This window comes from Schistocerca piceifrons, chromosome 5 (assembly GCF_021461385.2).
Source record: "Schistocerca piceifrons isolate TAMUIC-IGC-003096 chromosome 5, iqSchPice1.1, whole genome shotgun sequence".
NCBI classification, from domain to species: domain Eukaryota; kingdom Metazoa; phylum Arthropoda; class Insecta; order Orthoptera; family Acrididae; genus Schistocerca; species Schistocerca piceifrons.
Genome location: NC_060142.1, coordinates 34,833,911 through 34,860,047, shown reverse-complemented (window position 1 = coordinate 34,860,047; position 26,137 = coordinate 34,833,911).

The following is a 26,137-nucleotide window of genomic DNA, read 5'->3' as shown; positions in this document are numbered from 1 at the left end:
ATTAGGTGTGGTCACGGGTGGATCTTAGGCGGTCTGTGAAAGCACTATTTTTTCATGAGCTGATCCTGAAAAAGCCCCAGAGAGCAATGATTTTTAGGGACGAAAAATACCAAGTATGGGGATGGCTACGTCTATAATTTCCGTTCGTGGCAAATCGTCGAAATTTTTACCATATGTTCTTAAGATGATTTACTATGGGTAGTTCGAAATATTTTTCGATATCAATATCCTTTACCGCGATCCAGGGGTTAAAATTTACCGTACTTAAAAAAAAAAAAAAAGATTTTACGCCGTTATTGCACCTAATCACAAAAAATGGCTCAAATTTGAACTCTACATTCGTTAGACATTAATCTAGAAGATTTTCCCATGTTAGAAAATATGTGCCCATTACCAAGATATACCAGAAAGACTAGGGATTTTTGGATACGTAAAATACTAATTTTGTGGATGGCCTATAATTTTTATTCATGGCAGATCGTCGAATTTTTTATTATATGTTCTTAATTTGATGTTCTTGGGCACCTTGAAACACTTTTCGACATCATTATCCGTTACGAGATGAAGAGGTTCATAGTTACCGTACTGTGCCACGTAATATATGCACATATTATCCGGTATGACGCGTAAGTGTAGTTTTTACTGACGTAGTGAACACGTGGAAAGGTTCTAGGGTCATCGAAAGCATTCTGAGGTCAGCGAACTATTTTTTTCACCAATAAAGCTTTATGGCGCGCTGTCTCTGTATGATGGGCACTTCACACCTAGACAAATATGGCTAAATTGGTACTGCAGTAACGAAAAATGGTCTAAAAGGGGTCATAACATGCCTGAAAAGAACTCAAAATTTAGTGTTAACCTTATATAATGCATACATATTTTTTGTTTATATGTGTCAAAATATATGAATATGTCATATAAATCAACTGCCGTGGCACTACTGAGCTGTAGAATTAGCTTTATGTATCCAGCCCTCAGGAACCAGTGGAAACATTTTCGCATTGGAGCACAAAAAAGCTTAATGGTCATTTTTAAAAGATTCTGTCAGTGAAGTGGGGAACCAGGTGCCTCAATCCTAATTCTGCCTTCCTCATCAAAAATTTCGGCATGCGAAAATATTCGTGATTTTTTGTCCTGAAAGAGAGAAGAAAATTTCGGTAGGAGAGAGGAGAAAGTGCCATTGGAAGAGAAAGAGACAGTGATGGTGGAAGAAAGAAAGTGTCAGTTAGAAAGGAAGACAGATGGAAACAAACAGAGAGCAGTCACTAATGGTCAGTGAGAGAAAGTGGCAGTGTAATTGAAAAAGAGGTACTGGTACGTGAGATAGAAGCAGTGGAAGAAAACAAAGAGGAGATACTAGTGGTCAGTGTGAGGAAGTGGTACTAAATTTGAAAAAGATGTAGGTGAGATAGAAGCAGTGGAGGAAAAGAGAGAGGAGATATTGATGGCCAGTGAGGGACAGTGGCGGAAAAGAGCAAAAGACATGGATGGAGGTTGAATTAATGGGAGTGAAAGAGAGACGAGGGAGTGGATACAAAAAAATACAAGTGGGTGGAGAATGTACATAGGCTTGGACGATCTGGACCCTCCTAAACTGGCGAACTTTAACACGTAGGTATAGGGGAGGCAAATTTTGGATGGAAATTTTAAACATGTCGGTATAGCGGGAAAATAAGTTGGACACCTAAGGAGAAAAAATATGCTGCTCTGCTCAGAATTTTTGAGCTGCCGAGGTATAGTGGAGACAGTGGCAGTGGCAAAGAGATAGACAAATGCAGAACGGAGACAGTGGCAGGGGGGGAGGGGAGGGGGAGAAGGAGGCAGTAAGAGAGAGAGAGACACATTGTATAGGCAGTGTCAGTGAGAGGGAGGCCTAACTACAAAGGAAGACTGGATAAAGGGATTTAGAATGTTCTCTGCCAAATGAGGGCGAACGTGTTCGTATGATAAAATTGTTGTTGAGAAGGCAGAATAAGGATTGAAGCAGGTTTTAAAAAGGAACCATGCTTGACCATTTTTGTGCAGCTTGTATCACTTGACCACGCTATAGCCATATGTTTAGCACTGTTGATTTTACTTCTGAGACGCAATAAATTATAATAAGTTATACAGAAAGTCAAACAACCTCTAACAGATCGCTAGTGCTTTTTCTGAATCATTTTCGTTTCACCATGTTGTTGTTCGCTACCTCTACACTCCTCGCCAAATTCAGTCAGTTAGTAAGCGTTCCCTGACATCCGGTACGAGAAGCTGAAACATGGCTGTTCTTTCGCGCTTTTTGTTTCATATTACGTACTACACGCAAGTCACTTTGTTTCTCATTCTCGGGCCCTGACAAATTCGCCTGTTGGCGGAGAGTGTCTTTGCGAAGCACAGTTTATTATATCTTAGTTCCTACGCGAACTTCGTGCTGCCAAAATTTCAATTACAAGACGGCGTTGTTGAGATCAAAGCTTACACTTTGGTCCCTGATTCCTCGTCGAACAGACGCTTGTCTTGTGTGCTTCGAGATGGACACGTTAAGCATACTACATCACAGGATTTCGTAAAATCTCATCTTGCTCCATTTATCTGAGGTTCATTTGAGTTTCTGGGATTTACATATACTTTAAAACTATGCGAAATCGAACTCAGTTCTAGCGTCGCGTTTTCTTTCAAATTGCTGGTGGAAATTTAATGTCACTCGATGTTCATTCAGTTTCACCAGAGAACGTTGAAGTCAGCACACGCTTCTAGTTTACGTATCCATGGATACACTTGCCTGATAATATCCCTGTCTCGTTCGTAAAATCACGATATTCATTTTTGTATAATTATTTTGAAATTTCCTTGTGTGACGGTGTAAAGTTGGGTTGTTGAACATGGTAGGTTTGATGTCCTGCAGTCGCCCGCAGAGGCAATTCATTCTGTACTTGGACAGTTATAGTGCCCTCTTTCAGTATTTTTAACGTTAATCAATCCATTACTTTACATACTTGCTTTTGTTTATGACTCCAACCTCGTCCCTAACTTGCACATATGTACACTGATCAGCCAGAACATTTTGACCACCTACCTAACAGCCGCTATGTTCATCTTTGGCACGCACCCCAGCGGCGGCTCGTCGTATCATGGGAGCAATGAGCCCTTGGTAGGTCGCTAGTGGGAGTTGACGCCATATCTACACACACAAGTCACTTAATTCCCGCGAATACCGGGACGGGGGCGATGAGTTATGGCTCCACGTTCAGTCACATCCCAGATGTGTTTCGCAGGGTACAGATCTTGCCATTTGGGCGGCCAGCACAATTGAAACTCGTCACTACGTTCATCGAATCACTCCATGAACACTTCTGTCCATGTGACATGGAGCATTATCTTGTTGAAAAACGCCACTGCCGTTGGAAAACATGATCGTCATGACGCGGTGTACGTGGCCTGTAACAAGTATCGATATTCCTTGGCCGTCATGGTGCCTTGCAGGAGCTACAATGGACCAATGGATGCTCTCGTGAATTTCCCCAGATCGCAACTGAGCCGCCGCGGGCTTGTCTTTCTCCCGCAGTAGGGGTGTCAAGAAGCTGTTGCCCCGGAAGACGACGGCTTCGCTCCGTCCCATCCGCATGGTGAAGAATGTATCGGGATTCTTCAGATCATGCAAAGTTCTGCTACTGCGCCAACGTTCAGTACCGACAGTCAAGTGGCCATCTCATTGGTAGTTGCCGATGTCGTGGTGTTAAGATCGGCACGTGCGTTGGTCGGCGGCTGCGGAAGCCCATCGTTAGGAGTGTTCGGTGTGTGTGTGTTCAGACACTCCCGTACTCTACCCAGCATTAACATCTGATGTTTGTTCCGCCACAGTTCGCCGCCTGTCCTGTTTTACCAGTCTGACCAGCCTATGACGTCCGACATCTATAATAAGGAGTGACCTTCGATTCCCACGACTTCTGGACGAGTTTTCTCCGTCAAACTTAGATAAATCGCCCGCCTTTCCCAGTCTACACACGGACGCACTCTCACTGATACTACTACATGCACCGGGAGTGCGTCTGACTGGCAGTCATTCATCGCCAGATGAGACTAGAATCGCCTGGACGTTTTTATACCGATAGTAGCTCGGTGGTCATAAGGTTCTGGCTCATCAGTGCATATTCAGAACTGCTTTACGGTAACGTGTCTCATTCGCTTACATTTGACCATCTTCATGAGACACACAACTTACTTATCCAATGGTTCTACCATCATCATTTTTATGATTTTAGCAGAATTATGGATAAGGCTACGTGTTGCAGTTCTACGACTCATAAAGCTGCAGAAACGGCGTCACCTGATTTTATTTTCACCACCACAGCAGCTAATAGATTAGTTCTTTTCATACATTATAGGTGACAAATGGCAAGCACATTTGTTCTGGACAAGAGAAGTCTATAAGGCACGGCTTGAAACACGATGAATGGTGTCGTACAGCTTCCGTAGTCAGTATTCGAAACTAAATCCTTGCGAATCACTCTAGGGTAGTCCCTTGTTGTTTTTTTGGGGGCAATATCACGTCAGAGCGTTCTCATAAATTTTCATGAAAATTCAAAGTTAGCTAAATTTTAAGACGAACCGTGCTCAGAAATTTTCGTATACATTCAAGGTTAAATTTCCATGGGGTGGCAGGCTTTAAAAGGGGCTTAGCTGACCCAAGCAACAGATTGTTGTAGCAAACACAGTACGGCCGTACGGTCATTATCCACAGCAGTATTAAGATTTTCACGTTGCTATGCTGACAGTAATACTTTCTATGCACAGTTCAGGAATGGATAAAGGAAGTGAGGACAAGGATGTTGTACTAGAATTATTGCCCGCCACACACCGTAACATGGGTTAAGGTTAAGGAGGATATAGCTGTGGCTGTAGATATATTTATCCCATCTGGATAGCGCCGCGTTTCTTCCTTCCTGGCACAGGTGTCTTACAGCTGTCGTGGTGGTTTACGTCAGCGTAGGACAACACATATATGGATTAGGTTGCAATGAATGAAACCGCGATTGTCGCATCTCTCGATCGCTGGTCTAACATGGTAGTCTCAGCTTAATGAAATCACATTTACGAAATAACTGCGAGGAATGACCCGATGAGGGGAACAATGGCAGCTAATTGGCGAATTTTAAGCGCCATCCTCCAGTCGAGCTTACGTGTTCTGTCACTTGCTAGCCGAATTGCGCAGGAAAGGACGTGCACGCTGTAATCTGAGAATGCAGTGGTTCGATTGTAGAGATATATTTAGATTTTTGCTGTTAATGTTCGTGAATAATGAGTTGTTCTTCATCGCATTTGAATCTTTACTGATTGTAGAGATAAACGCATAACTTTTCCCCTACATCTACACTCCGAAATCCACCTCACTGTGTGTGGCTGAGGGTACTTTGTCTTCCACTGTTACTTTCTCCCTTCACTGTTACAGTCTCGAGTGGTGGGCGGAATAAAAACAAAAAAAAAAAAAAAAAAACAGTTGTCTGTTGATAAGTCTGCGAGTGAGCTTGAATCCCTTTACATTTACCTTCATGGTCTTTCCGCGAGATATACGTAGATAGAGATAATAGTTTAACTAATAATTTTGAGTGTCGATGTTTCGTACTGAAATTTCTGCTTTTTCTGTGTCTCATACGCTAGTGCTTCCGATGTTGAATCAATGTTCATCTTTTGAACTGCATAGTTGGATATCAGAATGTTCTTATCCTGGATATATCCCAGTGGTCATGCTTTAGGCTGGTCATAATTCACTTTAGAGAGTAACATTCTTCACCCCTGCGAGGTTGTCATTAGCAACCGTCTTATTGAGACCACCAAGAACGAGCATATCTGACACACGGTGATTCGCCCGCCAAATGGAAACCTACAGCGTGGCGACCCCTTAGTCTTCAGTGCCTTTCGAGAGGAGTTGACTGAGTGCCGAAAATGGGTCCCCCCCCCCCCCCCCCCCCCGCATTGACAATCACGATAACACAACGTCATACTGGAAAAACTGGCATAGTGTCAATGAAGAGGCGCCAAAATAACGCACGGTTTTAGCAGTTTTATTACGAAATACCGACAGTTTTATTCAAGAGACAGCCAATTTTAGCTGTTCACCGATTCCTGGTACCGACTCTCACTGGTCATCTTCATATTCAGTTTATTTATTTATTTATTCGTGTCTCAAGCATTTACGATGTATAAAATGATGTACAATATTTACATGTCGTGTGTATATATATATTTACAAGACAATTATTTACACTTTTGTCGTCCAGAAGTTAGCGAGATCTATTACATCTGGCGTTGCATGTAGCAGGCCTTCTGTTGTGCATGTTGCTGGACATTCGGTACGCTGAAACAGGTGGAAGGCCGTCTGCGTTGCTCTCCACTCACAGGGTGGCGGCTCCTCTAGGAAACCACATTTAGTCAGATTGCTCTTACACTTCGTGACACCGGAGCGTAGTCTGTCGAGGGATCTCCATGTACTCAAATTCTCTGTGTAGCCGGGTGGCAGTCTTTCGCTTGGTGTAACCCATCCCACATTACTGGTAAGCCCTGCAGGCCATAGTTCGACTCGTCATTGCTGTGGTGCCCCAACTAGAGCCGCGGTAGATCTGAGGAAGCTCTTTCTGGATTTTAGTCGTGGGTTTGCTGGTTGATAGCCATATGGGAGGTGAACTTCAGAAGTTTATGATTTTTTCTTATCACTTTTTTGCTGCTACCTCTCGGCAGATGTCGGGGGGTGCAATTCCCGCGAGTCTGTACAGTTTATCCAGAGGAGTAGGCTTCAGGCACCCGATTGATGATACGATAAGTATCATTAAGAGCGACATCCACTGCTTTGGCATGGCAACAATTGAACCACACTGGGCTTGCGCATTCTCCGGCAGAGTAACGCAATGCAAGGGAAGAGGTTTTCACAGTGTGGCGTGTGCTCCCCACGTTGTGCCTGTTAGCTTTCTGATGGTATTGTTCCTGGCTGCCACTTTTTGCTTGGTATTTAGGCAGTGTTTCTTATACGTCAATGCACGGTCAAGGGTGACCCCTAGGTATTGGGGATACGTACAGTGTTCTAGTCATGTTTCTTTCCAGGTGAATTTGAGGGCTCTAACTGCCTACCAGTTTTTAAGATGGAAAGCGCGAGTCTGTGTTTTTCCAGGATTTGGTCTCAACTGGTTTCCCCTGTAGTAAGCTGACAGTTCTCTCAATGATTTGGAGAGATTCTCTTCAACAGTTTCAAAGCAGCGGGCTTGGGCGGTGATAGCACAATCATCTGCGTAGACGAAGCTCTGTGTTCCTTCAGGTAGTGGTTGATCATTTGCATGAATGTTAAACAGTGATGGAGCAAGCACACTTTCCTGGGGTAATCCGTTTTTCTGTGATCTCCATGTGCTTCTCTTGGCCTGGAATTCAACAAAAAATCTTCTATTTTCAAGGTGATTCCTTATGAAACAAGTTAGCTGGTAGCCTCTAGTGGCATTCTACAGCTTCATAAGAAGTCTTCTATGATTAACTGTGTCACAAGCTGCTGTTAGATCTATAAATACAGCTCCTGTGATTTATTCCGTTTCAGAACCATCTTCTATGTGCTATGTTAGTTTCAACACTTGAGATGTGCAGCTCTTTCTCCGTCTGAATCCAGCCTGCTGTGGAATGTAGATTGTCTCTAGCATCTCCGTTAGTCGGTGTAGGATGCGTCTTTCAAGAAGTTTATACAGATGACATAGGAGAGACATAGGGCGGTAGCACTAATGAGTTCATATTCAATAAAAATCATGCTGTAATATCTTGTGTATCCACATGTCGCGTGTTGTCATTGTTAATCTAACGATGGTGTCTGGCAATAAAATTAGTATAAAACCTGTACTCTACACATTCAACAACCAGAAATAAAGGCCATAGAGATTTCATAGTCTCGAGTGTTGTAAAACAGAGTACACACAACGTGTGAGAAGTTGCTGTATAATGACGCGTTTAAAAGCGTGCGTCTAGTTTCCGTGCGTACTCGCTTACCCCCATACGCAAGAAGATGCATGCGTGTAGGTGCATGCTCGTTTCTCAGCAGGTACGTGTTGCGTGATTCCATTCGCACCTGTATCGGAACACGCCTGCTGGTCCATTGTCCAAGATGACCCCTCAGAAAGACGAGCAACTGCTGGGCTAACGAATACGTTTGTTGTCGAAACGCGTGTCTGAGTGTGGTGGAAGAGAGAAACATGGCAAGTAGCATGCTGCTCCAAAACTTTAGTCGTACGCTAGCGAGTAATTTCGAAGTAATACTTCATCTTGTTTGGGCCGCTGATTGCGAAGGAAAGTAGTAAATACAGAGACGTCGCATCAGTGGTTAGGTTTGCAGGCTCTGATGAAATCCCTGGATAGCTTCATTAAGGTAAGTTATAAAAGTGTTGTGAGTATCGTATTGCACTGGAGAAACCAACGTTTCGGTCACAGTTACCTCCTAGGTTTACTGATGTTCGTTTCTCCAGTATGGTTTTTTGGTTTATGACGCGGTACGATACTCGGAACTCTTTTAGTCAAATGACTCCGTGCGTAGTAGCACACGCAATTACACATTAGGGTAAGTTAAATATCCCTGTTGCAGCAAGTACTAACCCCGCACCATCTGTCCATCGCAGGCGATGATTTTCCGTTGTCAATGTAAATAACGAAGGCGTTTCCAGCTGAACAGCAGTCAGGATGTCCGAGATGTATGTACAATTACAGGCTGTGAATGGCAAGACATATAGCTGAGAGAGCATTTAGCATTATGGAGAATTTTCAGGAAGCCAGTCAATGTTAAAACTGATAAAACAGGGCTCATCGGTGTCGCATCTGTTTCCTACACGACTTGCTTCGAAGAGTTATAGCTTCATCACATCTGTTCTACACATCTTGGTATTTAGGTAGTCAAAATACAGAAGGAAGTATAGTATTAGGAAAATGGGAAGTGGAACTCCTCGTGATACCAGAACTGAGGGAGGATCATCCGAGAAAATGTTATGAATAGCTTTTTGCGACAACGGACATGTATCGTTGGAAGACAAATTTATGTAATCTTTTTCGTAAATAAGACAAGTTTTTACTCATATTACACTGTAGGAAATACTGCAACTAGCTACAAGTTTCTTAGATGATCTGTACTACGAAGAAGTGTCTTTGCAGTAGCTCCAGAAGTAGGCCTACGGCATCTCTGTACGCATATCATGTTGTTTGACACAACAGATCAGCAGCCGATATACAAATCCATCCATCATCTTGTATATAATTTAGCTCATAAGTCATCATGGATCGGAAAAGAGTATCAAACCTCTCTCTTACAATATGGTAAGGCAGAGCTTTTCATGAGACACGTACAATGTATACAGCTTACATAAAATGTGAAACCTTTTATAAGGTATGTAATCACAAAAACTTCGTTATATTTTAGGGCACAAACGTAAACCCTCGCAAGAAATCAACGCTACCGTCTGACTATGGGTTCGAGGCCAAAACTAGTACTGGGAAAATAAAAGCATATCTAAAAGTTCTGGCTGGTTCCAATATTTCCTCTCATTCTGGAAACATCCCCCAGGCTGTGGCAAAGCCATCTCTCCACAATATCCTTTCTTTCAGGAGTGCTAGTCCAGCAAGGTTTGCAGGAGAGCTTCTGTAAAGTTTGGAATGTAGGAGACTTAGTACTGGCGGAAGTACAGCTGTGAGGACGGGGCGTGAGTCGTGCTTGGGTAGCTCAGTTCGCAGTCTGCCTTTGGTGGTGCTACGGCAATGACGTCTGTTTACGTCCCTGCCGGAGAAGTTCGCGCTCGCGTAGTTGTTTACCTCTTCGGCGTACTCGTGCGTTTAGACGACTCGATATAGAATGGCACATGCATACCGAAAGTCGACTCTCAAGATTAGTTTTTCGAATGAATATGCGAGACCGAAAGCCTACGAAATAGAAAGGTTCCTACGAGACGAAGTTAAACTTGACTACAACGAACTTATCGGAATCCACCTCTCCATAGTGAGCAGTGTGGTTTACGTCAAGCTGATTAACGATGCAGTATGTGACAGAATCATCCGAGATACTAAACATGGGCTCAAATTTCGTCACTCTGATGGACATGTTGGAGAAGTAACTATTGATCATGCAGGACTGGGCTTACGAAACATACGTATTTTCGAACTTCCCTTCGAGGTTCCGTCTAACTTGGTCGTTGACGCCTTACGCCCATATGGAAGAGTGCTTAGCCACGTTGAGGAAAAATGGTCCAACTTCACGACTTACCCCGTTCTCAATGGGGTGCGTCAAATCAGAATAGAACTGACACAACATGTACCCTCGTACTTGTTCATCGGCGGATGCAGAGCTATAGTCATATACGATGGACAACCCAAAACATGCTCAGGCTGCGGGAAAGAGGGCCACGTCCGTTCCGAATGTATGCAGCGGAGGATAGTGCAAGTTCCAAACGGCGAACCCGTACCTCCGTCCACGTTGACGCCGCTGCCACTAACGTATGCGGACGCATTTCGAACGGATCCCATCCCGAAGAGTGACCAGCCACAGAATCCTGACAGTTTACGGCAACCGACTGCGGCAGAGACCGCCTCCAGTGACGAAACGACGCACACCTCTGCCGCTCCGGCGCCGACGACGCACTTAACCGAGCGGAAAGGATCGGTAGGAGAAATGGAAATTGATCCTGCTGTTGTGCCGACAGCTGCTTTCGTCCCTGAGCACCGGGAGTCACTTCCGCACTCGGATACGGAGGCGCACACGCGCAAACAACGATCGCCGAAGCGCCACAAGAAACGACGGCTAGCGCCGTCGGATACTTGCTTACTGCAGTCCACGGCAGACGAACTTGGGTGTAACGTCGATACAGTGCATCCGGATGCGCAACGGATCTACCTCCCACACAGCAGTACGACGCGAATCATGCTACACAGGGGTTAAATACAGCCACACCGGACGGGAAGCCGACGGAAGGAGTCCCTCCACCCACCACAGCAACGCCACAGCCTTCGGTCAGCCCGGCCGAAGAGACACGACGGGAGCTGGACCTCCAGCACAGGAACTGGGCCGACGAATCCGATACTGACCCCCACACCGACGACGCACTCGCCATGGCGAGTGCTGCATCCACCGGATGTTAACCGCGCAGAAGATGCAGACTGACGCACGGACAGCATGTCACCGGGCAGAAGCACACACATTAACATAAGCGTTCATGTGCGCTTTGCGCACTGAGGAACAGCGGCAGGCATATTGAACAGCCTCTATTAATATTAATACGATCAGAACGCCTGTCAAATTGCAATTATTACGAGACGTGTTGCATGCGTCAGACGTCGACATCGTTCTGCTGCAGGAAGTATGTGTTGAGAGCTTCCCCGACCTCTATGAGTACGATACGTACATTACACCTACTACCGACGGCGGCAGCGGAACAGCGATACTTCTACGTAGCGGCATAGTAGCCGAGGACGTGGTGTACCTGCCGTCAGCGCGAGGACTGGCGCTCACAGTGCTGGGAGTACGGGTAGTTAACATTTACGCACCGTCGGGGTCAGACAGACGGCGCGACAGATCCCAATTTTACGCAGAGGAGATTGTAACACTATTCTTAGGTCGGTATGAACATGTTTTATTTGGAGGCGACTTCAACTGCGTGCTCGCACCAAAAGATCAACACCCACGTTATACTTCGTGCCCGGAGCTGCGGCAACTCATACAGGACATGAATCTCATTGATACATGGGAGGTGGTTCAAATGGCTCTGAGCACTATGGGACTCAACTGCTGTGGTCATCAGTCCCCTAGAACTTAGAACTACTTAAACCTAACTAACCTAAGGACATCACACACATCCATGCCCGAGGCAGGATTCGAACCTGCGACCGCAGCAGTCGCACGGTTCCGGACTGCGCGCCTAGAACCGCGAGACCACCGTGGCCGGCTACATGGGAGAAGATACATAGCGACAGACGTGGATACACCTACGTCACGAGTCACTCTGCAAGTCGTATCGATCGCATTTACGTAACACGTCGTCTCGAACCTGCGATCCTCGATGCGGAATTGTGGCCTGCCGCCTTTTCAGATCACATAGCATATATATGCACGGTCTCCCTGAGTCGTCAACAAGTGTAGAGGAGTCGCAGTGTTTGGAAACTGAATACGGCACACCTTAGGGAACCTGAGTGCAGACGCTTAATTGAAGACACTTGGCACGTGTGTGAACGACGCCTCCCGACATATCCGACGACGTTGCAGTGGTGGCTGGAATGCGTTAAGCCTGCATTGCGCCGAGTGTTAAATGCATACGGAAGAGAGCAGATGATGTGGAGGCGATACACGACGGAATTTTATTTCACGATGCTCCGCGAACTTTCTGTACAAGCACCTTCACAGGAGCGTCGTGCCGGTATAAAACGAGCACAGGCTCAAATAATTTCCATAACGCGCCGCCGACTGGAGGGTGTCGCAATCCGTGCAAGGGCCTTTGAACGAGTCCGTGGAGAATCGCCGTCGATGTATCACGTTATCAGAGAAAAACAACGTAGCCGCAGAACCTTAATACAGACGGTCGTACTGCCAGATGGTCGCCACATGACAACGCAAAAAGACATTGCCAACGCTTTCGTGGAACACTACGGTCATCTCTACGAAGAAGCGGAACACGATCAGGCAGCCTTTCATGAGGTCCGACGAACGCTCTCCGCGTGTCTCGACGAGTCGGCCAACCTGGAGTTAACAGGTGAAATCTCAGTTGACGACCTAATGGAAGCGATTGATAAGGGAGCGTCGCACAAATCGCCGGGGCCCGACGGGTTTCCGTTAGAGTTCTATCGTACATTTAAAGATCTCATGATTCCACGATGGACTGCCATGTACTGCGAATTGATGTCTCCCAACGTGACTCTCCCACCCTCCTTCGTGGAAGAAATGATCATCCCCATCCAGAAACCATCTGGTGGCACAGGGATACAGGCCTACCGGCCACTGACCCTTCTTAATTGCGACTACAAGATCTACGCCAGAATACTTGCAGCACGCTTTAAACGCGTGATACGCCAAGTGATTTCAGTCGACCAAACCCAGCTAGGAGGAGCTAGCAATATACAAACGGCACTCAGCGACTACCGCGATGTTATCGCACTGGCTTCAACACGTCGTCTCCGTGGTGTATTGGTATCGATAGACTTCGATCGCGCATTTGACAGGCTGAGTCATGCTTATCTCACGGACGTGATGACGAAAATGAAGTTTTGTCACCGTCGTCATGAGACTACTCCACGGAACCGCATCCAAAGTGCTCATCAATGGACGCTTGGTGGGGCCCATCACCATCTCACGATCGGTCAGACAAGGGTGCCCGCTGTCAACGATATTGTATGCCATCGCTGTCGAGCCGCTGCTTTGCGGGCTCCGGAATCGACTCCAAGGAATGACGATAAGGCACAACAAGTTTATATGCCGAACATACGCAGATGACCTAGTGTTTTTAGCACGGTCAGGTGACGAGGCAAGAGCGGCCTTGCATTGGATTAATTTGTATTATATGGCTACGGGAAGTCGCCTGAACATGGCAAAGTCGGGAGCGATGAACATCGGGAGAGGACTCCCGACAGGAAGTGTAGCACCATTACAGCCGATCAACAAGATGAAATGCCTAGGAATTATCTTCACTACAGACGTTCGACGCACGGTGGCACTGAGTTACAGACATCTTCTGCAAACAATACGTGCGAGTGTCCGAAGTCACAGGTTAAGGGCACTGGATATGATACAACGGGTCACCTTTGCCAACACTTATCTAGCCTCTCGCATCCCCCACCTGGCACAAGTTCTTCCTATGCCGGTGGTGTTGGCCCGCCGAATCCTGGCGGCACTAGGATATTTTGTGAGCACAGGTCTGCTTTTTAAGGTAGGATACGAAACCCTCACCCTTCCTCGTAGTCGTGGAGGTCTTGGACTAGTCCACGTACGCGACCGAGCAGTGGCTATTTATGTAACCACAATGATAAAGATGTGGACACGACACCAGACAAGTCTGACGGGCAGTTTGATAGACGAACTCGCTCCACCTTCTCGTTCGGCTCCGGTAGCGGTGTCTCACATCTCACCATCGCTTGCCCATATGCGAACCTTCTTTGTGGAACACAGTTATGTACATATGGAACTACCGACTACCAGGACGGCAACGGCACGTGATATATATCACATCTTGACTCGACGACGGCCGAATAATGCCGTAGAGCGCTGCCAACCAACGGTTACGTGGTCAGTGGTATGGCGTACAGTGCACCACCCACACCTTGATACGGGAACGCGCGCACTGTGGTATCAGGTGGTAAATGGGAAATACGTGACTCGTTCCAGGTTGCATACAATTCATATGGCGGACGAGCCACTGTGTCCGCAGTGTAATGTTATAGACACAGAGGAGCATCGCCTGATATGCGGTCCTTCGGCGGACGTCTGGTGTTTGGTCAAAAAAATGATCGCCTTCCTCCTTCGGGTGGGGCCGCAAACAATAGAACCACGCACACTCCTTCTCCCAGATAGGACATATTATCCCCGAACAAAGACAAACGCAGTGACTTGGATTCGAGGTTTGACTGTGCGTTATCTTTTCCGAGACGGCAGTAAGAATGTGCTTGACTTTTGGGCCTTACTACAGGAACATCACTCACAGCTTATGAGCCATCCGAGATATCGAACATATTACGCAAATTTTTTAGGGAGTGCGTTGCTTGATCCCCCACCCAGTTGGGGTGTCCCGGGTAGGAGATTGTAATTATTGTCTATAAGTATCAGAACAAGAAAGGACCAGGACAGTGGAGAGGATCCACAAACACACGTGAAGACGTACCCGACACCAACGTGAGGTATGACGGGATTAGGGAGGTACGCGCCTAAAAGAGGAACGTAGAACGTTATTGTTTTGTACTGACAGAAGCAGGATATTTTATGTTATTTTTTCACTATTATGTAAAAAAAAAAGTCCACTTATTTACGTGTCCCAGAAAAATTTTATTTTATAAAGTCATCGTCTTATATATTTAAAAAAAATGCTAGAAGCAGTTTATGTTTGTTATTGTTACACCGAATGTAAAAAAAAAAAAAAAAAACAAAAAAAAAGACCCGGTACGTAATGTGATGATGGTTTGTATCTCGACTAGTCTAATTTTTTTTCATAATATTCGCGTATATAATAGGGTCTGATGCTTTATTATTAGTTTAATGCAAGTAAAAAAAAAAAAAAAAAGTTGGTAGAGCACTTGCCCGCGAAAGGCAAAGGTCCCGAGTTCGAGTCTCGGTCTGGCACACAGTTTTAATCTGCCAGAAAAGTTTCATTTCAGCGCACACTCCGCTGCAGAGTGCAAATCTCATTCTCAAAATTATCATCTATACAATCACTAAACAGAAATAAAGGCCACAGCGAATCCTGTTTCTTTTTTTCTCTATTGTGATTTTAAACACCTTATACAAAGGCAGAGTACGCCGCTCTTCAGCCTTGAGTTTGACAATAAGTATAATACATAGAGGTGGCACAGAGAATACAGTCAAAACGGCTGGCAAAAAATGTAGATACTAAAATACAAAAAAAAAAAAAAAAAACATGGAGCCGTTCACGCTGGACGAGAAACATCACTAGCACTAGTTGACACGGCGCACATAACACGGGTGATGGCGACGGCACACGTGAACGGTGGTGGCGTGACGGCGAACAAACACTAAACACAAACGAAGGCACACACACGAGACACTGATGGCGATGATCTCCGGCGCACGAATGTTCACTGAGCGTGTGCGAGTCCGGGGACCTGCCAAGAGAGGAGGAGGAGGAAGGGGAATGGGAGAGGGAGAGGGGAGAGCAGAGCAGAGATGCCATGGGCAGGGGAGATAGGGGGAGGGAGGAAGGGGGAGGGGAAGCCTGGGTGAAGAAGGGAGGAGGGAGAGGACGGGGGAAAAGGAAAGAGAAGGGAAGGGAAGAGAAGGGAGGGAGGGTGTCTAAAGGAAAGAACACAGGAAGTGGGGGGAGGATCAAAGTTGATAGGAGGGGTAGATGGATGGGAGGAGGACATCATCAGAGAGGTGGAGCTGGCGGAAGCCACCTTGGGAGAGGGTAAGGAGGGTGGAGAGATGGAGACCGGGTGGGACGTGGGAATACAGGCGCGGCAGTGGGTGGGGGTGGGAGAGGATGGGTGAGACAAGCGGGTGAGGAGAATCGAGTTTGTGGGAGGTGTACAGGATCCGTATCCTTTCAAGGAAAAGGAGGAGGTGGGGGAAGGGGATGAGATCATACAAGATCCGCGTGGGGGAGGGGAGACGGATGCAGTAGGCGAGGCGGAGAGCATGGCGTTCAAGGATTTGTAGGGATTTATAGAAGGTAGGGGGAGCGGAGACCCAGGCCGGATGGGCGTAACAAAGGATAGGGCGGATGATGGATTTATAGGTGTGGAGGATGGTGGAGGGGTCCAGACCCAACTTACGGCCGGAAAGGAGCTTGAGGAGACAGAGTCGGGAGCGTGCCTTGGCTTGGATTGTCCAGAGATGGGGAGTCCAGGAGAGGCGACAGTCGAGGGTGACGCCAAGGTACTTAAGGGTGGGAGTGAGGTCGATAGGACAGCCATAGACAGTGAGATAGAAATCAATGAGGTGGAAGGAAGGGGTGGTTTTGCCTACAGTGATCGCCTGGGTTTTGGAGGGATTGACCTTGAGCAACCACTGGTTGTACCAAGCGGTGAACCGGTCAAGATGGGATTGGAGAAGGTGTTGGGAGCGCTGCAGGGTGGGGGAAGGAAGCTGGTGTCATCGGCAAACTGGAGAAGGTGGACGGGGGTGACGGTGGCGGCATGTCCGCCATATACAAAAGGTACAGAAGGGGGGAGAGGACGGAGCCTTGGGGCACACCGGCGGAGGGGAAAAAGTTGTAGGAGTCTGTGTTACGGATGGTGACGTAGGAAGGAAGGTGGGAGAGAAAGGAGCCGATCAGACGGACATAGTTAATGGGAAGGGCGAAGGTTCGGAGCTTGAAGAGGAGACCGGAATGCTGTACGCGGTCATAAGCTTGTTCGAGGTCCAGGGAGAGGAAGATTGCGGAGCGACGGGGATTAAGCTGGTCGGAAAGGAGATGAGTGAGGTGAAGGAGAAGATCGTCAGAAGAGAAGGATGGCCGAAAGCCACAATGGGTAACAGGAAGGAGGCGGTGCTGGTGGAGGTGCTGGTGGATGCGGCGGGTGAGGATAGACTCCAGGACCTTGCTGAAGACCGAGGTAAGGCTGATGGGATGGTAGGAGGAGATGGCGGAAGGTGGTTTACGAGGTTTAAGGAACATCAGGATATGGGAGGTTTTCCACAGGTCGGGGTAGTAACTGGTGGACAGGACGACATTGTAGAGCCTGGCCAGGGTGGAGAGACAGGAGCTTCACAACAGTGACAGTAGGTGACACGATCGTGACCAGGAGCGGTGTTGCGTTTTGTGCGGAGTGTAGCAATGAGATCCTGTGTAGTGATAGGGGCATTGAGTTCTGTGTGTGCAATGTTGTCCAAGTACTGGAAACCACGTGCGAGGGGAGAGACAGAGGTGTCAGTTCGGTCGCGGACTTCTGGGAAGAGGGAGTAATCGAACTGGGGATCATTGGGGATGGAGAAAACATCGGAGAGGTAGGAGGCCTTACTAAGGGAGTCAGGGAAGGGGCGATAATCATGGGGAGCAGGATAGTAGGGGGAGGGTTTAGTTCCAGTAAGGCGATGGAAGGCTGACCAGAACTTGGATGAGTTGATAGGTAGGGTAGCATTTAAATGGGTGCATGTCTGTCGCCAGTCCCGGCATTTCTTAGCCACGAGGAAATTACGAATGTGCCACTGGAGTTGCTGGTGGCATCGTAGTGTGTCCGGGTCCTGCGTGCGGAGGAAGGCACGGTAGAGATGGCGGGATTCACAGAGGAGGAGGACGGCCTGTGGGGGTAAGGTAGGACAGTGGGGGTGGACGGCGACAGTAGGGACGTGGGCCTCCACGTCTGCTGGAGAAAGGAGGCAGCATGGGTCACATCGTCAGGGTGGTGGTAGGTGAAGGGGTGGCTATCGACCTGAGTGGAGAGGGTATCCTGGTAGGCATTCCAGTTGGCACGGGAATAGTCATGAACGTACTTAGGGGGAGGGTCATTGCGAGCGTTGGGGCAGGGGCGACAACCGTCTGAAATGGTGAGGAGGACAGGGAGATGGTCGCTACCAATAGGCTCCAGGACATCCACCATTATGCAGCCAAGGAGGTTGGGGGAGGAAAGGATAACATCGGGAGTGGAGTTGGATTCGGGACAGGTGTGCTGGGGGATGGGGATGAGGTCGCCTTGAAGGGAGGAGAGGAACCGATGCCACCGCCGTAACTGGGCGGCGAATGACTATGGATGTTGAGGTCGGCGGCGATCATGTAGAAGGAGAAGGTATGGTCAATGTGGGAAGGGAGTCGAAGGGAATAGGGGCGTTAGGGCGGACATAGATGGTGACGCAGATAACGGTAAGGCCGGGGAAGAAGAGACAAAGGATCACGTGTTCGGTGGGGTCGGGAAGGAGAGGTTAGAGCCGAACGGGGACCTGGCGGTGGTGACCAATGGCAACTCCACCTCGCGCAATCAGGAGGGGATTATCGGAGCGGTGGAGGAGGTAGGGAGAAGTGTGGACGGTGTGGTGGGGTTGGAGGAAGGTTTCATTGAGGAGGAAGGCATCCACGCGGTGGGTGGCAAGGGTGTGCAGGAAGAGGTTCTCGTTGGCAGGCAGGGAGCAGATGTTGTTGAAAAGGATACGGTGCTGTCGCACCAGGACAGGGATTTAAACGAGGGTGTCAAGACGGGAGAAGGTGAAATGGACCTGGTTGTTGGAGTAAGTGCCGTACATTTTCAGTTGGAAAACGGAACGAGCGGCGAGGGATATCAATTGGAGGGGGTGCAGGTGCTGAAAAGGATGAACACTCTGAAGGACGATGGTGAGGAATCTGATGATGCCCTTAGCGGTAGGGGGCAGACGAAGGGTATTGCTGGGAGGAGTGGGGGCATCCAGACGGTGGACAGGAACGGTGAGTTTAGGAGTGGTAGGAGGGGGTCAGGCCTTACATTTCTGGGAGTATGTAGCATGAGGGAGGTTACAGGTATTACAGGAAAGACATTTCTGGGAGTATGTAGGATGAGGGAGGTTACAGGTATTACAGGAAGGGGGGGGGACTGGAGATTGGGGCACTGACGTAAAAAGTGGGCTTGCCTACAGTGTGGGCAGGTGGGGGCCTCACGGCACTCAGATGTCGGAGGTGCATTATACCACAAGCACCTTTGGCAGCGGAGGGAATGGGAGGGGTCAACTTTATAACGTTGGTTAAAAAGGAAGGCACCCTCCTTCAGGAAACGGTCTATGGAGGGGGCGTGCTCGGAAAAGACCCACATAAGGCGGGTGGGGCCGGCAGCATTGTGGATGCGATGAACCGTACGCACCTCCAGATGGGGATGTGCCTGAAGCTCCGCCAACACCTCCTCCTCTGTGATCGTCGGACTAAGCCGAGTGATCACGGCGGTGAGGGTCGGCGGGCGACGCTGGGGTTGGGGTTGGCAGGAGAAAGACGGGGAAGGAGCAGGGGTGAGGGAGGCATTAGGGCCAAAACGGGTGACAGGAATGTGGGAAAGGAGGTCTGTGTGGAGGGTAGGGCTGGGGGAGGAGATGAGCACCGAATCATGGTGAGGAGTGAGGAGGGAGATGAGGGTACCAGGAAAATTCTGGCGAAGGAAGAGGGTGAGGTTCCAGGCCTCAAGAAGGGAGGGATCAGGACGGGAGAGGAGGTAGTGGTAGGAGCAGGCGGTAGAGGAGAAGGAGGAGGGGGCAGAGACAGGCGGGGAGACATCCATGGCATCATGGGTGGGGGAAGGGGGACGAGGCAGAGCCTTTTTGGGGGTAGAGGAGGCAGTGGTGCCACTGGGGCACTTGACGGCGGCGGAGGAGGTGTGGGGCATGGGAGCGACTGGAATGTGGCAGGGAGTGGCAGGTTCTGGTGCTGGAGGCGGCGCCGGAGATGGTGAGGGCGATGGCGAAGGCGACAGTGAAGACGATGACGATGAAGGCGAAGGGGAGAGTGGAGCATGGGCCGTAGCCCTCTGGGCGACCACCCGAGCGGGGGCTGCAGAAACGGAAGGAGCAGAGGGAGGGAGTGGAGGGAAGGGATCAGAAGAGGTGGGGGAGGGAGGAGCCGGGGATGGGACGACAAATAGGGTAGGAGATGGGAGAGTGAGGAGGGGGGATGGACTGAGGGGGGAGTGCTGTGGCACACCACGTGATAGTGGTGGCAGTGGCGGAGGGGGAGGTGTATATGATGGCAGTGGTGGTGGCTGTCAAAGAGGTGGTGAGGGTTGACATTATGAGAAGGGGGAAAAAACACAGGACAAGACAAAGAAGCAAATGAGAGACGGGCAGGGCAACGAGAGAGACAGAGTAGAAAGGGACAGAGAATGACGAAGGATGAAGGAGACTGGGGCCGAAGCCCCACTCTGCTGCCACTGGCAGGGGGGGGCGACCCGCCTGGCTGGCCGGTGGGGACACCTCTGCTGCTGCTGCTGGTGGTGGTGGTGGTGGTGGTGGTGGTGGTGGTGCTGCTGCTGCTGCTGCTGGTGATGATGGTGGTGGTGGTGGTGGTGCTGCTGCTTCTGCTGGCGGAGTTGGGTGCAGCTTGGACCACTGCTGGCTGCTGGCCGCGACCACTGTTGGATGTAACTGCTGGTGGCTGCAACGGCTGGTGGCTGCGACCCCTGGTGGGGACCGCTGCTGGCCGCTGGCTGCTGGCTGCTGGCGGGGGCCGGTGCTGGCAAGGACCACTGCGGGCTGCTGGCGGGGTCTGCTGCTGGCTGCTGGCGGGGACCGCTGCTGGCGGGGACTGCTGTTGGCTGCTGGCGAGGACCGTTGCTGGCTGCTGGCGGGGACCACTGCTGGCTGGACTGCTGCACGCCGACGGGCTAGCTGACTGGCTGGAACCTGCAACACCTATCGCTTCGATTAGTACCGGAATAGCACAATCGAAGGGCGGTATTCAACCAAATTACCGCCGGAGATGTGTGACAGCAAATCCATACTCTCAGATGATTTAGAAGAAATCACACCAAGTGATAGGTTACCGCATAAAGGTGCGTTTAAGCGTATACACCTGGTTGCTGCACATCTGCGCTTGAGTCACACACAAGAGGATGCATGCTAGAAGGTGCGCGCCTCTTTCTCAACAGGCTAGTACACGTCATTCAATTCACGCTTATATAGAAAGACGCACGCTGATCCACTGTTCCAGATGGCCACTTTTGCTGGCCGCGGCTGGTGGCGCAGCCAATATTGTTTCGACAGCAAGGCGAATAGCAGAAAGAAAAACAAGTGCGGGATGAATGAAAACCCTTGGAGCCGTAAAGCGTATGTGTGTGCATGGCGGTGTTGAGAAGTATGGCAAGCAGTAAGCTGCTTAAAAATCTTACGCGTACGTCAGCAGGTGATTTCGAAGCGATACTTCATCTTGTTGGGCCATTGACATTGAAGGAAGATTGGAAACCGTTGTGTACATACACTCCTGGAAATTGAAATAAGAACACCGTGAATTCATTGTCCCAGGAAGGGGAAACTTTATTGACACATTCCTGGGGTCAGATACATCACATGATCACACTGACAGAACCACAGGCACATAGACACAGGCAACAGAGCATGCACAATGTCGGCACTAGTACAGTGTATATCCACCTTTCGCAGCAATGCAGGCTGCTATTCTCCCATGGAGACGATCGTAGAGATGCTGGATGTAGTCCTGTGGAACGGTTTGCCATGCCATTTCCACCTGGCGCCTCAGTTGGACCAGCGTTCGTGCTGGACGTGCAGACCGCGTGAGACGACGCTTCATCCAGTCCCAAACATGCTCAATGGGGGACAGATCCGGAGATCTTGCTGGCCAGGGTAGTTGACTTACACCTTCTAGAGCACGTTGGGTGGCACGGGATGCATGCGGACGTGCATTGTCCTGTTGGAACAGCAAGTTCCCTTGCCGGTCTAGGAACGGTAGAACGATGGGTTCGATGACGGTTTGGATGTACCGTGCACTATTCAGTGTCCCCTCGACGATCACCAGTGGTGTACGGCCAGTGTAGGAGATCGCTCCCCACACCATGATGCCGGGTGTTGTCCCTGTGTGCCTCGGTCGTATGCAGTCCTGATTGTGGCGCTCACCTGCACGGCGCCAAACACGCATACGACCATCATTGGCACCAAGGCAGAAGCGACTCTCATCGCTGAAGACGACACGTCTCCATTCGTCCCTCCATTCACGCCTGTCGCGACACCACTGGAGGCGGGCTGCACGATGTTGGGGCGTGAGCGGAAGACGGCCTAACGGTGTGCGGGACCGTAGCCCAGCTTCATGGAGACGGTTGCGAATGGTCCTCGCCGATACCCCAGGAGCAACAGTGTCCCTAATTTGCTGGGAAGTGGCGGTGCGGTCCCCTACGGCACTGCGTAGGATCCTACGGTCTTGGCGTGCATCCGTGCGTCGCTGCGGTCCGGTCCCAGGTCGACGGGGACGTGCACCTTCCGCCGACCACTGGCGACAACATCGATGTACTGTGGAGACCTCACGCCCCACGTGTTGAGCAATTCGGCGGTACGTCCACCCGGCCTCCCGCATGTCCACTATACGCCCTCGCTCAAAGTCCGTCAACTGCACATACGGTTCACGTCCACGCTGTCGCGGATGCTACCAGTGTTAAAGACTGCGATGGAGCTCCGTATGCCACGGCAAACTGGCTGACACTGACGGCGGCGGTGCACAAATGCTGCGCAGCTAGCGCCATTCGACGGCCAACACCGCGGTTCCTGGTGTGTCCGCTGTGCCGTGCGTGTGATCATTGCTTGTACAGCCCTCTCGCAGTGTCCGGAGCAAGTATGGTGGGTCTGACACACCGGTGTCAATGTGTTCTTTTTTCCATTTCTTGGAGTGTAACAGCAAGTGTTCGTGCTCAAACGGAGAAGAGTGTACGGTCCTTGGGGAACAGGATCCCCATCAGATGGTGTTTCGGGCGGTTTGGAGGAGGTGACAGGCTGGTGATGCGTGTGTGGAGTCAGTGGAGGACAGGAGAGTGTATGAAACGCTGGACCCCGAGCACCAAAGTGCGACTGACGAGATAAGCGTGACGGCGAGAGCGCACTTCGTGTCACTGAAGTCGCCGGACCCAGTTGTCAGTGGACTGGGAGGCGGCGGACTAAGCGAATTGGTCCTAACAGCAGACCTTCAACGCCAACTGTTTCTGAAACTACATCGGAGGATCTTTATGTATTTGCCAGTTGTGATGGTTTAGCAAAATGTTTAGTGTACCATAAAATACTAAACCACATCAGCGAACAAAATGACAGCACGCCTAACAAAACACTTCAACAGATCTCTAAAAAAAAAATGCCCTGCCATCTGGGTGGACATTTGTACTAATACACACGCTATGCAAAAAGGAAGATAAGATAGGCCCTAATAATTTAGGTGCCAGTGGGCTACAAGATCCCGTCGAAGGCACCTTCAGACAGAACTGGAAGAATTATAAATCTACATTTAGGAGAGTAGCGGAAAAGCTTCAGGGAGAGCAGAGCGTATGCAAAATAGGTCATAAACTTAAAAGCACTTCTTAGAAATTAAGAAAATCAGAAGTTTGAAATATGTGGTAAGATTTGTAAATTTCAAAATGGCTCACGACTCTGTTGACAGAAATACTTTACTTATCATTTTAACAAAATTTGGACTCGTTAGCAAAACAACATAAATAATTAAACTAACTTTGTTCCGGCGTATCGGCAAGCGCCGGCACGAAGATGAAGAACGCAAGAGTAGAGAAGGCGGTGAGACGACGTCAGCCAGTAGCCACCTGGCTAGGACTGCACGGCGACAGGAGCGGCCTCCACAAGAAGAGAATGTAAGCGCCGCCCCTGCCAGCCTCGACATCATAGTATCAGGACAGTACTAGCAGCAATAGCCTGGCCCTACAAGAGAGCACTACGACAGCCGTTATTAGTGGTCCACAAACTGTGTGGCAAACTTGCGTGGACGCTGTGTTTAGCAACGGACTCTGACTTCTTTGCATGTCGCCCATCGCTTGCGACACCGTTGTAAATTCAAAGTTAAGTATTGTCAGTCTTACTCTATTGTAATAAAAACTACTAACATTATTTCCTTGATTTGTTGTATAGCTACCCGAGAAAGCAGCATCCTTTAAGCACCCTATACGAGACGCGTGCGCAGGACCTCCCAAACTTTAATCAGTACAACATAAAAAGTAAAATATCCTAGGAGACCATCAGAACATTTGACGCCTCTAGTTTTTAATGGTAATTATACATGAAGGAGCTCTATAAATACTAAGTGTACACAACTAGAAACAAAGCCATAGAAGATGACTGTAAACTGTCTAGCATATGTCGATGATATGGCACTCATTACAGACTCTCTTGAAAGCGCGCAAGAACATATCACAGAACTACGACGTCAAGCACGAAAAGTAGGATTAGAAATATCACTGAAAGGAACACAGTTCATGTCAAACATCAGTAACGCACATCAAAAGCCGGAAATAAATAACAATGCAATGTATAAAGTGAGCTGTTTTAAATGTCTAGGAAAATGACAACTAATCACCAAGAAAGGAAGACAGCAACGGTAATTAGAATACATGAAATGGAGAGGGCCTTTCGGGTAACAAGAAACATGTAAACTAAAAAAAAAAAAAAAAAAACTCCAGGAACACAAAACCGAAACGCTGAGAAACAGCGGTCAAGCCACAAGTATCCCGTGACATGGAAACTCTTAAACTGATTACGAAGAGAGAGAACGAAAAATTAGAAAAGAATTGGAAGTAGAATCCTGGAATACGAGAACCTAAAAGCAGCAGTGTATCAAAATGCAGATTAAGCTCTAATACAGAACTGCATCTGAAAGTTGAAAAACTACTAGACGTAATGAGGAAAAGAAGATTAAAATTCTATGGTCACACATAATGACAAAGTAACTAAACAAATCTTTGACTTTCTGAACAATTATATAACTAAAACCACATGTCTGAGAGAAGCAGGCACAGGCATAGAAAATGTGGAGGACGTCACGGGCGTAATAAGAAACGGAACACGTTTTTTTTCAAAAACTATAGAAACGATACTCTTTCAGGGCAGGAAAAACTATCAAGAACTGGAAGAAAGGGGACACAAGAAGAGAGGGAACCACGTAGTCGAATAATGTAATATGTATGTATCCAAAGGGAACTGAATATGAAATCAAAGGAGCAGAAACAATGTTGATTTATCGTACCTCCTGAAAGGGGTATTTGAAATTAAAAAGAAAAAGACAAAAAAAAATTGCATTTGCAGGGGCATATCGTGATACAGGCGGTACTCTACGACAGACAGAAATACTTCGACGACGACCTCGGTGCAGAACTCTTAGATCTAGAAAGCAGCTTGGCAAAAGAAGTACGTTGCCACTTAATTTAAAAGTTGGTAATTTTTGTAATATGCAGCAACAGCATGAAATAAACGTATTTATTTTTCAATACCAACTGCAATGTTAGTCTGGTTAGCTTTCTTAAGAAATACATTTTGATAAAGGATGTAGCATTATTTTCAAGATGCAGATCGTCCAGGAAAGACACTGAGCGAGAGACACTACCGATGCGTGACGGCAGGTGCATGGTAGAGGATGCTCAGAGCAGGCCTGCGGGTGGATATGACACACGTGTTCACGGCGCGTGCTTGGCTGCTATCACCGGTGTATTGTCTGTCTGGCTGCTATCTGGCCAGATAAGAGCCTTATGAGGAGCGGAACCTGAACTCACGGCCCTCATACGCGCTATTATATACACTGTCTTATCAAAAGTGTCCAGGAAACTCTATGTAATGCGGAATTGACCACGAGGCTACACGAGAGGCGGACACGCCGGTATAAAAGAAGGCAGAGAGAATTGGGTTGCCAGTAGAGAAACATTAACAGCAGAATGGGTCGACCACGAGAACATAGTGACTTCGAAACTGGAATGGGCGTTGGATGTCACTTGGGTACAAATGCATCAGGGACATTCCAATCCTTTTAAACCTGCTCAAGTTCTTTGTTAGTGGCGTGATTGTCAAGTG